The following is a 17,287-nucleotide window of genomic DNA, read 5'->3' on the forward strand; positions in this document are numbered from 1 at the left end:
CAGCAGGTTAGTTAGGTGGTTTAAAACATATCTGCTATATGGTTAGCTTGATAGGTTATGACTGAATGTAATAAATGCTAAAGCTGACTGGTTGTATGAGTGAGCAATATATGCAGTATTATATCAGTGTCAATGTGTATGCTTGTTTAATAGCTTGAGTTACGCCAAGCAAATCTTGTCCATCATCTGTGCATAAGATCTTAAGGGCATTTTACGCAGTAAGCTTTTTCTGTGATCTTGCCGCCTTTGTGTACAGGCAATGCAAAATGCAGCAGCAAACATAACAATGCCTGCTACTGTTTCAGCTTAATGATAGCAAGCAAATGCATGCTGTGTCTCTAAATGAAGTGATTACTGTAAATATTGTATTGTATGTTGCTTGATAACTAATACAGCTAAAATATTAATATTTATTTTTCCATAAAATGTGCCACAGAGCTCAGAAGAATCATCATTCAGATATCTTCTTTGTTGTATTTGATGTATTTAAAATTACCACTAATTGACCATTGATACACAGCGACATTTTTCACACAGTGATTCAAAAAAGTGATAGGATTTTTGTGGATGTGCTTGGAAAGTTGTTGATTTCTGCCCGTGGTTCCATGTAAATGTTCCTTTATGCAGCATAAAGATTTTGGGAAGCATGCAAAAATATTCCTTTAACATTTTTGTCACTTCTTTCTGTTGTCATGTCCCCTGTGTAGTCATCAGCCAGACATTTGGTCTTGTTTGTTTCTCATGCACTGGAACTGTTTTTGACCTGTTCACCTCAACCTAGTGGTGTCATTCATTTAAAAATAGTTGCCCTATTTGAAGTTCCACTGAGGAGAGTTTCGTTTGCTTGTTGCTGATTTTTCATCTAAGGATGTACTTTCTGTCAAAGAAAAAGTTAGCTGCTCCATTAAAGCTGAGATGTATTTGCATAAAATCCACTGTGGCATGGCCAAGGTAGACCGAGATGTACAGACACTGATTTCTAATTAAGAGCATGAGAGCCGTCGGTCGGCTGTGTCATTCGAGTACCTCCATTTTCAGGTGAACTTCTTTCTCCATGCAAAAAAAAGGCTCATATTATGTTATATGCGGCAAAATAATTGAACGGAAAGATCCCAGATCATCGTGAGGGGTCACTAACCATGACCTCAGCAGGTAGAGATTACCTTCAGGGTTCGTCTTAACTACCATAATGCTGCAGGCAAACTACAGAAGGGATCTCATCTTGTCAGCACAAATCTGAGCACTTCTTAAAATGTGCACACTAGTTCTTAAAACACATAATGCTGCATTATTTATAAGCCTGGGGAGAGGTGTTTTCAGATCTAATTTCTCACTCCTTATGTGTGCTGATTGTCTCTCCTAAATCCTGTTTGTTTAGTCAGGTAGATGCAAATGCGGCTCTTATTTGCATGTCAAATCGGGGCATGCGGGGGTGGGGGTTTGACAGAAGTACGAGCTAATGCACCCCTCTCTCACTCGGGAGTGTTGAGCGAATGCATGCCTCTTATCTCCTTCCTTTGGTTCTTTCAAGAAAAAGCCATCAATGAGGTATTAATAACAGACATGCTGGGAAGGCTGGCTTTCCAAGTGATACAATTCCGGAGAGAGCAAAGTTTTTATAAAGGGGCTGATTTCCTTGTGCAGTACATTTTATCATATTAGTGTTATATTTATATATGAATTCATATTTGATCATTTTTTTTAACGAGTGGCAGCAGACATTCCCAAGCAGACCCAGCTGCTCGCAACCAATTGATAACCAGCAGAGAGTGATGTTTCCTCTATTTTGTGGCCGTCTGACTGGGTGAGATGTCCAATCAATAAGAAGTAACATATTAGGCCTGAAGGGTGTGTGCAGTTGAGATTCAAACCCCCTCTGACTTGATTGGATGTGACCCTGCACGCAAGAGTCGCAGGCGTTTCGGAGCATGTGTATGTTCCTCACTAGAGGTATGAAGATGGCAGAGGTGGGATTTCCTGTGTACTGGCAGCTCTCTGTTTTAGGCTTATCAAAACTGTGGGCTCAGAAACCTGGGGTATATTCACAATGGCATACTACCATAGTATTTGTACTGTTTTTGCAGTATGTAGTATGTATACTTTCCACAGTATGTATATTGTATTTTCTGTATGCAAGGAAGACCTTCTACTTTTTCTAAAATGCGTGCTATATGACCACAGGATACTGTGTGGAGAATTGTATGACACAATGCAATGGGCCTGACTTGGCTTTCCATTTCCAAACACTCTATAGGTAAAAGTAATAATAATAATAATAATAATAATAATAATAATAATAATAATAATAATAATAATAATAATAATAATAATAATCACCTGGACATTTGTCATCAGTTTAATGTGCTTATGTTTGCTTTTTTGGTAACACTTTAGAATAGTGAACACATATTCCCTATAAACGTGTATAAAGAGTTTTCCCTCAATAAAGCTTATTAATAGTACGTTTTTTTAATTTTAGGTTTGGGGTAGGATTAAGGGAAATATGGTCATATGGAATTAGCATTATATATTTACATTCACAGTTATAATCAAGCATGTTTTGTGTAGTTATCCTACATACTTTATCTGTCTGTTCTATGTTTTAAACTATATTACAGAGTTAAGTCGTGGTAACGAATTCTTAATTTTTCAAAATATTTCATTGCTTAAATCCATTCCCTTATTTTAGGTAAATCTTGGCCACTTTGTGCACATTTTACTGGCCACATTGGAACTTATTAGTACAATGTGGCCATGATTATCCATTTTCTTTACCCACATCATGTCTGAGCTCTGTAAAATATCTATGATGCGATGCATAATCAAATATTTGATGGAAGGACATCAGCTGAGAAAGTGGCAGACACTTTTCCACTGTTCCAGGTTTTTAGAGCATGCACACAATGACAATTTATGTTTGAATAGTGTTTCAAGTTGAATAAAGCCACGATACAGTCACATTGTTTCTCTGTGTTACTTTTACTTTGAAAATAATAAACTGGTATCATTTCAGCCAGAATAAAGCATTTATGTGCCATTAAAAAAAATGTTTTAACATGACTGAAATCAAACTTTTAAGGACAAAATATATATATATATATATATATATATATATATATATATATATATATATATATATATATATATATATATATATATAGATAGATATAGATATATTCTTTTACTGGATTCAGCCCTATTTTCTCTTTGTGCTGCTCTGTGAGTTATGACCCTGTCCTTGATTACAGCCCCAGTGAAATCACAAACAGGCCGACTGGTCAGTACAGGGAGTCCATATGACCAGGGCGAGACAGCTTGCTGTGCAAAAAAAGCCCTTGCATCCATAAATTCCCTTTTTATGAGCTAGACTTGATGAAACCATTTCCCCTGACACCTTGTTTTTGCTACATCCGTTGTTAGTTTATTTCTCCTCAGCTGAGTGGTTTTATGTGTTATTTGGGACAGACAGTGACAGAGAGGTTATATGGGTAAGATATTGCATTGCTGCCCCATCTGGATGTGAAGACACTCCGGCCTCTGATCTCTCCTCTGATGCTGTCACTTCTCCCGTACTCTGCCTCTCTAGCTCTCTCGTCTTTGCAGAGCAGCCTAGGGGTTGGAGAGCGAGAGGGGAATGAGTGATTTGGAGAAGATGAATCAACTTTCAATTTTGACAAAGACAAAGTGGAGACGTGGGGGAAAGAGGGGAAAATGTGTTTGGGAAAGGGCAAGAGCACTGAAGATTTAGGCAGAGATGGACACACACTGAAATGAGAAACGTGACATCGACCCAGAGATGTAAAATAATGGTTGATGTGTGTAAATACAGAAATTTTAGATTTAAGCCAAGAGGATTTTAAATGCAACTTCCAAATGTAAGTATTTAAAATATAATTATATATTAAATTATTATTTGTAGTAGAATTTTAATTAAGCTGCACTATTATTGTATATATATTATAGATATGTGTGTGTGTGTGTGTGTGTGTGTGTGTGTGTGTGTGTGTGTGTGTGTGCGTGTGTTTGTGTGTGTGTGGTCATTCCAGTTGCACCTTCAAACTCCAGTTGAACAAAATATCAAAGCCGGTCTTTTTCCTACAAGGAGAAAGAGTGGTGATCACTGGATGTCAAGTTCATTTAGTTTACTTGGTTAATTAAAATAAATAGATATGTGTTATAGATCTGAACCTGAGTCTCCCTTCATGCTAAACAAGGCGAATAGACATTACTATCTTATACTTACTGTACATAACAAACTGCTAAGTTGTTGAAAAGTGGTTTTCCTACTTGGGCCATGTCTTACCTCAACTATGTTATCTGGTGAGTCAGAACTGCCACTGGTGCCACCTTAAAATAAATAGGTGCATGACACTTCTGCATACTTGTGTCTGTAATTTGGACTGTGCTTGCGGTGGTTTGTGTGTGTGTGTTTGGAGCTAGATGGATAATAAGAGCTCAGTTGTCCACCAGAGTGAGGGGGTAGATATACCCTAAAGCCTCATGTGATCCGTCTTCTTCTCATGTCATCCTCTCTCCATTCATCATGTAGGGTTCCTTCCCTGCTCTCTCTCTCTCTCTCTCTCTCTCTCTCTCTTTGCACAATCACAGAAGAAACTGGGAGCTCATAGCCTATGGGAGTTACTCTGAAACTTGATTAAGAAATATGGCCACTGCATTTCCTCCCAGAATCTCAGCATGCAGATCAGTGTCAGTTCACAGCATTAATCAAATAAAGATATTATATTTATATTATATTTATAAAACAAATAGTAATGTTCAGAAATGATAGGCATACACGTGACAGCTCATCAGTTAAATTCTGTCTCACTGCACCAGCAATGTTATCGTTATTATTTTAATATCATTTTATAAAAGCAATGATGTATTTTAAAATTGTGACTTGATCTATTAAACTGTATTGTAACTTTATTTCTTATTGTAAATTTACTATTACCGGTACTTTTTTATTATTTTTCATCTGTGCTGTAAACAGGCTTCCATAGTCGAGTCATATTGCTGTAGCTGGTGTTTTATAAAAACAGTAAGACTTTTGGCCATGAGAGAAAGCGATTTTAATGCAGTCAAGAAACCCTTTGGTACTTTTATTTGTGTTGTGCCTAAATACACTCATTACACTTGGTAAAATCATTAGAAAAATAGTTTTATAGTTTTTATAGCTATAATATAACTATGCTATAATCAAATAAGCAGAACTGTAATATGACACCTTGTCTTTCTTGATGGTCTTTCGGAGAGTAACCTTTAGAGGACAACATTTATCTGTAACTCAACCATCCAATTTTACTGACCTTTAACCTATGGCCTATCAGATTGCTGTACCATAAGATTACATTGCCATAAACATATGTACAATGTTTTTTTTTTTTTTTTTTTTACAACATTTACTACAGTTCACAATTGATTACATGTAGCTTGGCTCTAAATGTCATGTGGACAGCAAATATTCAATTACACTGTGATGTATGAGGTCTCTTTGTTTCTCTGTTTCCCCCAACAGAATCTTTACTGGTTTGTAACTGCCCGTATTTACAGACCGGCTGTGGTAGTGATTTATAAACATCTAATTATTGAGCATGTAATCATTAGATTATATTTCAGTGAATCATTAGTCATGGTCTACCAGTCCACTGTTTGTTGGAAACAGTGGATCAATAGTACAGTTTGTCTTATAACCATTTCTGTGTGCTGTCACCACGTAAACGCTGATAGCCTGTGACATTCTGTGCTTGACCTCTGTGGCTATACACTCTTTTGAGGAAATGTCTGTAAAGCAATCATATGAGATCCGATTTTCAGCTTAGATGCACCATCACAAACATGCACCTATGGAGAAATGAATGATGGATGCAGCGTCTTCACCACTCTTTGACTGACTACAGTTTGTGATACAATTCATAACTCTGGCTTTTCAAATTCTGAATTCTGAGGAATTGTGTGAGAGAGAAAAATCCCATAATTAGAGACAAGAGAGTATTTCTGAGTAATTGTGGCTTTTGTATTGTTTGTGTGCATACAGTATGTGTTTGTGCAATGGTGAGAAAACATGAATATGCATATTTGTGCTTCTGTTCGTGCATGTAATATTAATTTTGTCATGTGTTTATGTGCATATGTGTTTGTGTGCATGAATGGAAATCTAGTATTTTTACACTAGCAAAATAATTTGCTTATAATGTCCTTGAAAATTAAATTGAACCAAAGTGTTTGGTGTGCAAGATGGTTTATATCCTTTTTGCTGTTTTAATTGCATTAATGTGAAGCAAGTTGCATTTGCGGGAACAATGGGAGTGTGTGGGAGCTGTGTCATAAAAAGAAATACATATATGTAGGTGCATGTGTGTGGGATCACTCCGGGTGTAATTGAGTTGCAGCATTACAAATGAAGTCGTTTGTGAGCAGCCACAGTATGTCAGTGGCCCAGGTTAATCTAAGTCTGTGTGACAGCAAACGGAAAAACAACATTAGCCTTTCTACCTTTAGCCAGTATACCATTCAAGACTGCCTGAATGTCTTATATAACTCTCAATGATGAACTCCATGTGGACTGAGTTGTTTGTTATGACTTGTGTTTGACTAGTTTCTGCCTTTCAGCCACACGTTTTCGCTGTCCTTGGTGCTGAAAATGTGTTTGTGGGAGTGTTAAATGGTGCACAGAATCCTCATCTTAAAGGGAAAGCTCACCCAAAAAAGAAATTCTTATTATTTACCACGCCTCAAGTTTTTCCGAACCTGCTTTCTATTGCGCGCAAAATAAGATATTTTGAAGAATGTTGATAACGAAATAATTGACGATAGCTTTTGACTTCCATAGTATGAAAAAATACTATGGAAGTCAATGGCTACTGTAAACTGGAACAAAGTGAGGAACAACATGGGCTAATATGAGTGAGTAAAAGTTAACTCTTTTTTATCTCTTTAAGGAGGCACTTTGTTCTGAAGGCAGCATTTTAAGGCATCTTAGATGCACTCATGACACAAAGGCTGCTGCAAAAAGTATGTGTACCAATTTTTTTTTTTTTTTTGGCTTTTATACCAGACACAATCCTAGAATGCATTCTACTAAGCTCAATAAATAAAAACTCATCCCAGATGGTGGACAAGATATATTAACTATTGATGCATTTTATTATTAGCTTATTGGCTTTACCTCATATATTTTTGGAATTAATCACTGAGTTTCCGATGTTCTTCATTTGAGAAGTGTTTTGCCTTGTTATTTGGTAATTATTGGAAGGTATATGGTAGAGTTAACTAAAATCATATAAAAAGGAAGGTATTTTTTTTAACAGAGACAAAAGGTAACGGGATCCAAGAGGTCAATATGTCACACCAATTCACTCCAATTCATGTCATACCTAGTTGTATCACTTTTAATTTTCCCCTGTCTTTGTTTTACCTCAGCATTATTCTTCCCTATTTGATTTCACTTGATTCTCCTGAATGAGAATTACAGAATTATTATGTTTGCACATCTATTTTTTTTATGCTTTTATGCATTAAAGGGACATAACTGTTGAGTGTTAAAGCATCTTAATCGCTATGACCATCAAACGCTCTTTCAGGTTGCTGTACTCCATTTATCCACCCACCCGCATTCTCTCTCTCTCTCGAATGCTATTAGTATACTGTTACTCTCTGTTTTCTGCTCACGACCAGAGACAGCAATGGGCAATCACAGCAACACGTAAATCAGAAAACATGCCAAGTTGTTTTACTCCTCTTTCTCTTGCTGCTCTCCCTGATGTCTCTCACCGCTGAACAACTGGCAAGGTTTCAATGAGGTGATTTAGTGTTTGTGGAAGTGGCAACTCTGCTGAGACCCACAGCCTGTTTCCACTAACTGAGTTTCACATTAACAAGCAACATTCAGTTTCTAATGAAGCTGAACTTTCTGTTCTGGCTAAGAGGAATTGCAGGTGAGCAAATGGACTATGAGGATTGATGCCAAGATTATTATTAGATTCTTTTATAAAAAGATAAATCATTTGCATGTATGTTTATTTTAGCTTTGTAGCTAACATTGGAATTATTTTTGGTGTCATTTTTAAAACTAGATAATGTTAAAGTAGAGGTCTTTTGAGTGATGAGAATGGTCAAATAATTTATAATATAATGTACTAATAACAATCAACATTTATACATGTATTTCAGGGTTGTGTAATTTAAGAATTGTCTCTCATTTATTTTTTAAAACTGAATTGGCCCACAGATGTTTAATTGAAATTTTAATATATATATATAAATATATATGACTATATGAGTATTCTTATAACATAATTCATTATTTTTGTCAATGTTTTTTTAAACTGGTATCACAGTAATTCTAATTCAAAACAATTCTAAAGGTACACTTAAATATACTGTCACTTTAATTCTACTTTATTTCAAATTTGAATTCTATATCCTGCGTGCTAATTAAATTGGAACTTAAAATGAATTTGCTGATAAATTATAAATGGTGCACAACCATGATAGTTGTTATTAATCACATTAATGTCACTTAAGGATGCTGAGGATAACTTTATAACTAAAGACTCAAAAAGCTCTTTAAGACACTAACAGGTGCAAGTCGTATTAGTCTCTGAACCACATCTTTCAAATTTACTACCTTTATTGCATTCAGCTAATGAATATGTTAATACATTTTACAGAGCTAAGTTGAGAAAATATTTAAACCTTAATAGTATCTTTGAGAAAATTGTCTTTTAATGCCAATACTGTCGAAGGCCTTAGGGCAATATATTTTTATATAGACACCATATTACACCATGCTTTATACTGTTTGACAGCTGTAATGACATTTGCCCATCCAGCCATACCAAATCTGCGATGGTCAGTAATGTTTATTACATGTGCTTGTGTTCTATGGGTTTCTGAGCATTTTAAGTGGCTCTTGACCTTTTCCAGACAGTGACCAGAGAATTGTAGCTCGGTTCATTACCACCTTTATTGTGACAGGTATTTTACCATCTTTTTATGAGCATATGACATTTGTTCCTTGCTTTCATAGGTCTATCATGGTGCCAAGCTGAGTCTACATAAAATGTAAAGCCAGGGATCATTTGTGAAAAAAGGATTTAAAAAACAACAACTTGTCCTTTAAATGGCCTGGCTTCCTGTAATAGTCAGGATAAACATTATTGTACGTTAGCAGTTAGAGGGTCACATACACTGGACTGGTTTGCTTTATCTTTCTGTTCTACTCAAATCACAATGGCTGTATTTTAACCACACTGGATTTAAAAATCATCCAAGACAAGTGCAGACAGGAGAGCTCTTGGCTTATCCATTTTACTGGGGCAGTGGTCGTTTAGTTAGAGTGGTATGTAAGAGTTGGGATGGTTGATGGCTGGAAAAACAGACAGAAGCATCATGTTATTTCAAACTGAGGTCCACGTGGAGTTTGAATGCAACTTCAAAAAAATAAAAAATAAATATTGCATGTTTGCTGAAAACTCCTGAGTTTGTGAATCTTTTTGAATGATTCAATAAATGGTTTGGCTTATAGGAGTCATTTGTTTGTGAATATAGTGTAGCTACAGTACACGGGTTGTGTTCTATCTTTCTGATTTAGTAAAAAGAGACTTTTGTTGGTGTATCAGACCACACTGATCAGGGTATATGTTATCGTGTGCAGCCCTTCAGGACAACTCAAAAGAATGTTTCTTTGCCATTATTTTGGTATATATACAGTCTTTTTAGTGCTAAATGCAAATTGCAAATGAGGCTCTCACTCTATTCATTTTGTATGCTGTGCAGCTCAAGGCACCCTACAAACAGCAAAATTCAATGTTAACTAATAATGAAACGACCGTACTCTTTGATCTCTTTTATGCTGGAGCTCAGATTGTTCTTACTACCTCAACCACCCCCATCATTTTCACGGCCCGTATGTTTTATGACCTGTGGGACCTTGTTAGGCTTGCAGACTGGTGGCACCATGTGGGCTAGACTGCAGCGATAGTCACCGAAGCTGCCCAAGCGTAGTCTCGAGGTGCACTCCCATAAGGGGCATTTTGAGAAGACTGGGATCCTTGGAAAACCACTTGTAAAGACTCACAAAACTCATCAACATTGTTTCTTTTATAAAGATACTGTAAGGGGACAAATATCTGAATCCATCTTGTGCAATGTTACATCTGATTTTTACATCTGACAACCTAAATTGGAACAGAGAAGATCTTTAAGGGATAGATCACCCAAAATCGAAAATTCTTGGATTTATTCATTCTCATGCAATTCCAAAGCTTAGCTTTCTTTCTTCTGCAGAACACAAAATAAATTATTTTGAAGATTTCTTTTCATTTATTTATTTTGGACAATTTTCAATGTTGACTGAAATATGTCTTAGTGTGTCAACAATTGTCTTATATGAGCCTTTTTTATTTTTATATCTAATGCATTTTAGACCAACTATCTAAGATAACATTGATATTTAACAGTTTGAGGTTTGAATTATATACATTGCTTTTCAAAATTAACTATCCCTTTAAGATATATTTTGCTGTGATAATTGTTCACAGAAAGTGCGATTTAATGCTAGGTGTGTTAATTCAGGTCACATTTATTACAAATTGAAAATTAAAAATAATGAAATATCTTCAGTTTGCTATTTATGGCAGAACCAAAACAACCCAAGCTGACGCATTGCCAGAATGTTGCCCTGATAGAGCTGCTCTCAGCTGCATGGCAGGTGAGTGTCATTTTGAGTGCTCAAGAAAGATGCTCAGCATCACTGATGCCATCTTAATGAGAAGCATAGGTTTTGAAAAAAATAAATAAAATCAGAACTGCTTGACTGCACAGGAGTGACTCAAGGTGTTTCTCAATAGACGGTTGTTTTTAGTTCTCCTCCTGTGCCCACCTCAGCACGTCATTTTATTCTGCCTTCACACCTCCTTTGCAGTTTTGAGCACACTGTGAAGCCGCAGCCAGATCTTCTGCCACCCTGCTAAAGGCAGACCTGACATTCACTGGAGACAGCCAATCAAACAGCCTGTTGCTAATTGTCCGTGAAGACCCAGATCACCGTGTCACACTCACATGGAGCTGCTCGCGGACAGGCCTCTTACCCTGAGTGATACAGAACTTATTTAACAAATTCTGATGAGAAAGAGATGACAATGAAGGTCAGTGTTCCTGGTTTTTGTTGCCGTGATGGTCAGTTAAACACATACACTAGAATAAGAGAGAAACTGTGACAGAGTGTGTTTGTGGACAATAGTAGTCTTGGACTAAAGCCCTGAGGTTGTTTGAGCAAACTTTCGCTCAGCAGATGATCAATACTGAGAACATTCAGGTCTGGTAGTTTACAACTACAGTAATGAGTTCAATCAACACGCTTCCTCAAGGAACCAAAACAAACAAGGCTGCCGGACCACCCCTGCCCTGGTTAAATGTCCCAGCCATATTTCAGATGCTTTTAAACCAAATTATATTAATGTGAAATTATTACTGTGAAATTATTATTTGGTTTGTGGTTGTGTCAAAGAATATCTTGTTGGATATGTGGACATACCTGCCTGATTTTTCAATAATAGCCTCTTTGCTAAGCCTGCATCACATTGTGACTGATTCACAAAACACTAAAATGTGCTCTTCAGATCAGGGTGAAATAATCAAACCTTGTGCGAAAGAAACTTTGTGAATACCTGAATCCTTTGGAAGGATATGCAGAGGACAGGTGTTACTTATAGCCAGGAAAGCACAAGATTTGATGCATTTCTTTTTCACAGTATTAGTTCTTCTGGCTTTTAATAATCATAGTGAATCTGATACTTTCTCCTTTCTACAGTACTGTGACTGTGCAGGGCAACTGTATTCATGTATTATCTTTCTCTTACTATATAAAGACTTCTATATTCAAGTTTACAATGAGTTGTTTTTGTCTTTTTGGTCTGGGTTTTGAAAGACACATTATGCTATAGAGTGCAACAAGCCCTTCAATGCATTTATGTACTGATGAACATAAGATTGTTTGTTGATATGCTTTTGTATGTATCAAGATGCAGAACAACAGGGGAATGCAGTAGTTTCTAAAGTTTGCCTGGGAATGATATTCAGGTTTCTCACCAGCATTAGGCAGAATCTAACAAACAGCAGCGTGACATTTATTCTGCCGTAAAATCTCACTCCAATAGCCATTGAGATTGAGATTAATTATCTGATTCATTTAGCGCCTAATAAACATCAAACCTTAATTTAAGACGAAGATGTTCTCCAGTACTGATTACACCATCTCCAGTCTTTACCGATAGCTTTTTGATCGCTCAGTATTTAATATTTTCCGGTGACCTTTTGAGAATGACCAGCAAATCTGAGTGCATTCATTTTCTTTCTGGAGCAAATTTCTTCCATCTATTACCATTTGACATTTTGAGTAGCTCCGCCTAGCGTCTGGTTTACCGAGAGTGGTTAAACACGGGGCTTAAAGAAAGTGGCACGGTGCAGCAGATTGTCCTTTTGTCTGTGCTGTCCCATCCATTTCAGCATTATCAGGTTAGGGAGATCTAACACGCTTCTGGGTTGCAGTGTTTTCTGCATTCACTTTGGAACGTTTTCCCTGTGACCTTTCCCCATGGCTGGATTTGGCTGTTGCATTTCCTTCTAATTTAAGCCTTTGGCAGGTGCAGGGGCTTCATTATTGGCGTTTCTCCATCCCCCCCTACTGTCCCCCTTGGTTGCTTGTCTCCCAGGCAACTGGTCGGCTTACTAGTGCCTTCAGAGCCATGTTTTTTGGTTATTGTATTTTTTCATGCTACTTCATCACAGAATCTGTTTGTTTTACACCCATAATTCATCCATCCACCCCACACCCCGACACACACACTTTTTATCCTCTCTCTATATCTATCTGTGTCTAAGTTCACTTCTCCATACTGATCAACCGATGCTGTGCTTCATTGGCATGTTTGTGCTTCATTGTTATTATTGTTCATACAAAGTATCAAACTGTGGCATGTAACTAGTTCTATGCTGCTTATGCTACAGAAATTCATCATACCTCAAAGTATGTGGAAATTGACTTTTCTAATGTATTTGATTTATAATATTTTGAGGGAATTAAACATTTTAAAACTAGGGGCCAGAAAATCATGAAAACTTGGGGGCATCTACTGTAGCAGTGTCATTTCAAACACATAGCAATTGCATAGCAATGACCTAAAGCTAGTCAGGAGACATTAGTAAACGAATGACTTGGAAACCATGTATAACACGTTAGAATCATGGTGGCACATTCTGCATGGAAGGCACCACTTTTTCAGAAATGTAAACTTCTGTTTTAGTGATAATATTGCCAAATCATATAAGCAAACTCCCTATCCCCGCACCCCCACCATATCTTATGGAATATTGTTTCGGTAATGTGATTCTTTTTTTCCTTTTTTGGGGGGGTTACATCTCAAAATTCTGTTTTATTATTTGATTTAAAATAAATAAATAAATAGACAAATAAACAAATAAAGATATCTTAATGGTCTCTTCTTATATTACAGTTCTGTCTTTTTTGGCCATGTCCCAAATCACACCCTAAACCCTCGCGGTCTTCCTCTGAGTCCACACTTTTATGACATAATGCCGCTTTGACTGTCGGGGAGAAATCTGCAGTGGAGCTCGGCAGAAGTGCACATCAAGGGTGCATAATGGCCACAAAGTGGGTGCATGTGAGCACCCTTCTGAAAGTTAAAATGACGAATGGGACACCCTACGGTCTCATGGACTTAATGGACACGCACATGGGGCAGCCAGCAAGTGCACATGAAGTGTGCCAGTTGGGACAGAGCAACTTTTTTTACAAAGTCAGAATTAAGACAAAAAGTTGCAATTACTTTTTCAGATGTAAGCTCAAAATTCAGATAAAAAAGACCTGCAAAATATAAACTCTGAGATGTAAGAGAAGTAAGCTAAGAATTCCAAGAAGAAAATTTAGAAAAGAGTTTATTTCTTGCAATTCAAAAAAAAAAAAGAAAAAAAAAAAGTCAGAAATATGATATAAAAGGCTGCAATTTTCTTTTTTATTTGTTCATCCCTCGGCGGAAATAAGCTTCCATGGTATTTGGACCATGTGCCCCGGTGATGCTGAACACAGATAGCTACTCTTTCTATTTGTTCTTTTCTCTTTCTCGCTTTCATTTTCTTCCCCCTCTTTTCTCTGTCTTGTTCTGCTTGTATATTGAGACATAATAACATGTTGTCAAGTGCCTCAGTATGACAGTCATTTGCATATCTTAAATATGTTTTTGGGGAGCTGCTGAGATACTGACTGCTATCCATTAATGCTTCTCTTGTGCTCACTCTTTATCATTCATCCCTTCTCTCTAGTCTCTTCTAGTCTTCCCATTTGAATTTTATCCTCACTGAATGCGTGTTAAAAGTCATATCTGGATGTGTGGGATGTATGGAAAGCAAACTAAATCATGTGATGCTTACATGGCTGCATCTTGTGTTTTGAAACATAATCTCCTACGCTGTTATGTACTGTTAATGTACATTATTTTTTTGTGTAAAATCTATATGTATATACTGTGTACAGGGGCTGGACAAAATAATGTGAACACCTGGGAAGTATTTCAATAATACATTATTAAGTTATTTTACCACTATTAAACTTTTATACAGATCTCAATTTTTTTTAAATAGTTTTTTACAAACTCTAGAATTGTCTCAATTTTTTTATAATAAAATGAAAAAAGAAAAAATGTGGCAGTTACTTCAGAGATGGTTGAAGAGGGAATCTGCTTCTCACTCTTCTCTTCAAAAATGCACACAGTGGTTGGATAATATTTTTTCAGACTGAAATAGCCAGGGCAGATGTTGATGGATTGCTATTTCATGGATGTTGGCTTTGTGGTTGTTCTCTGTTTTTGTAGAAACAGGATCTTCAAGGAGAATACTGAATACAGTAGTTCTGTGTTGTTTGGACAGAATCCTTCTATTTTATGCATTATGAATAAATCTAATTAAATCCAGAAAATTGCTCTTTACAGGTATCTGTGATGTCAGAATATAAATGTCATCAATTTAACTAGATACTAGAAATAAAGCATTAGCATTGTGATTGCTGGGGAAATTGCAAAGCTTATTTCCCCTTAATTCCTGAACACAAATTAATGTCATATTATATTCAATAACTTAATCATTACACATGCCACAGTACAAACTCAAATGTACTGAATACTAGTGCATGACATTTTAGCAGCTACTTTACTTCATCATTGTTCCTCTCCTGGAAAACTTCATTTGAGTGGGCTAAAAGAGGAATAAACAAAGAGCAGCATGAAGTGTTTGTGAATTACAGAGTGGTGTTAGTTGGTCAATCTGGAGTGAATTAAAGGATTGTCAGAAACAAAACCACAGAGTTTATTTAGCCTAACAGACCTGTTTATGTTTCATCTATTCCAGTGTGTCTCTCTTTGGGTGACAACAGGCTTTTCTACCGGTCCTGCATTCCCTCACTGCCTCCGTGAGGCTGAATTACAGCGGATCTCTTGCCAAGCGAAAGCATCAGCCTGCAAATAAAAGATAATGGAGACCAAATAAACACTGAAGACAGTGAGCCGGGTCCAACCCGGTAGTTGCTGTGCTCTCATAGACAGACAGAAATGTGCTTTTAAATGGGCTGCATCTGCCAGGGCCGTTGGGCCATTTGGCAGCATCTCTACTAGATTCATGGCTCCATTTGAAGATAATTGGAGCAGGCACCCTTAAAACATAATAGTTATTACGATGCATTTACATGCAGACAGATATGTTGCCTAGTAAGATGATTATAAATGCATTACTGATAAATGTGATAAAGAAATAAGACTGGAAAGGAAATCACATTTTAAATTTGAGAAATATACTGTCACCATTTTTTCTTATTGTCATTTAGTTCCTTCTTTATCAAGCTGGGCAGAGCTCTCTGAGCTGGAAATGGACCCATCAATAGACAGATACGTTCACACTCAATTACATGTTTGTTAAGCAATGAGATATGGGGCTAATGAGGCGCAGCCATTTTTGCCATGATCATTTACGCTGTTGAGTTATTAACAGAGTAATGACGTTCTCTGGGGTTCAAAGGGTTCTTATAAGCCAGTTATATATATATATATATATATATATATATATATATATATATATATATATATATATATATATATATATATTTACTAATTCACAAACAAAGGGTTCTTATAAGCCAGTTCTTTGTAGTGAATCAAAAGTGTAGAGCAAAAAGTGTAGTATGATTCGTAAATAAATCATATTTCTGGTTCCTCAGTTACCAGTTTAAATCAGTCTGATATAGATGTCTTTCAAAGTCATTTAAACATCTGACTGACTGAACTGCAAGGTATATTTTCAGTGATATACATCTTAAAAGGAAGCAATTGTTACCATCATAACTGACTGATTGTCCATATGATAAAGTGTCATTAAAGCAGTGTTGTTATTGTCACCAAAACCAAAACTATTAAAATTAGTTTTAACTGAATTAAAGCTGAAATAAAATAAAAATATTGTAAAATTAATCTGGAAAAACTTAAATTGGAAATGCTGCCTTGGTAACCAAGTTTTAATTTGAAGTACTAAAAAGTTATTATTAACACTAAAACATAAAATTATATTTAAATTACACTGCATCAAATATGCACTTTTTTAAACCAAAGGATATTCCCCATTTACACCTTTTACAGTGAATAAAAGTGGTATGTATTCCAGGACCATTACAGAAGGAATTCATGCATTATATTTGCATTGTGTAGATGGAAGATTTAGTTTTGATTTGCAAATGTTATTTGAGCTAATTAAAATGTAGTTCACAGCTGTGGCTAGTATCATCTTAATCTTGTCTCACTGCATGAAGCACATATTTTCATTTATACACAAACATGCCAAGGGATCATATGCAAAAATCATGCACTTCTGTTCATTTGGTGTGTTCACTCTTTAACAGAAATAAAACTGTAATATTTCACATAGATCTATTAAAGAGCATATGGTTCACGGCACGTTACTTTTTGTCTTGTACATGGAGAAAGTGATTAAATTGTACTCTTTATGTTTCCGAAGCCAATCTCTCAATCTCTCTCTCTCTCCCTCTCTCTCTCACACACACACACACACACGTTTGTTTTTGTGAAAAGTGGGTTGATCCGATAGGTCTAATGGTTTTTATACTGTACAAACTGTATATTCTATCGCCTTTCACCAACCCTACACCTAACCATAACCCTCACAGGAAACTTTGTGCATTTTTACTTTCTCAAAAAAAAAAAAAAAA

The sequence above is a fragment of the Carassius gibelio genome, chromosome A9 (assembly GCF_023724105.1).
Source record: "Carassius gibelio isolate Cgi1373 ecotype wild population from Czech Republic chromosome A9, carGib1.2-hapl.c, whole genome shotgun sequence".
In the NCBI taxonomy this organism is placed as follows: Eukaryota; Metazoa; Chordata; class Actinopteri; order Cypriniformes; family Cyprinidae; genus Carassius; species Carassius gibelio.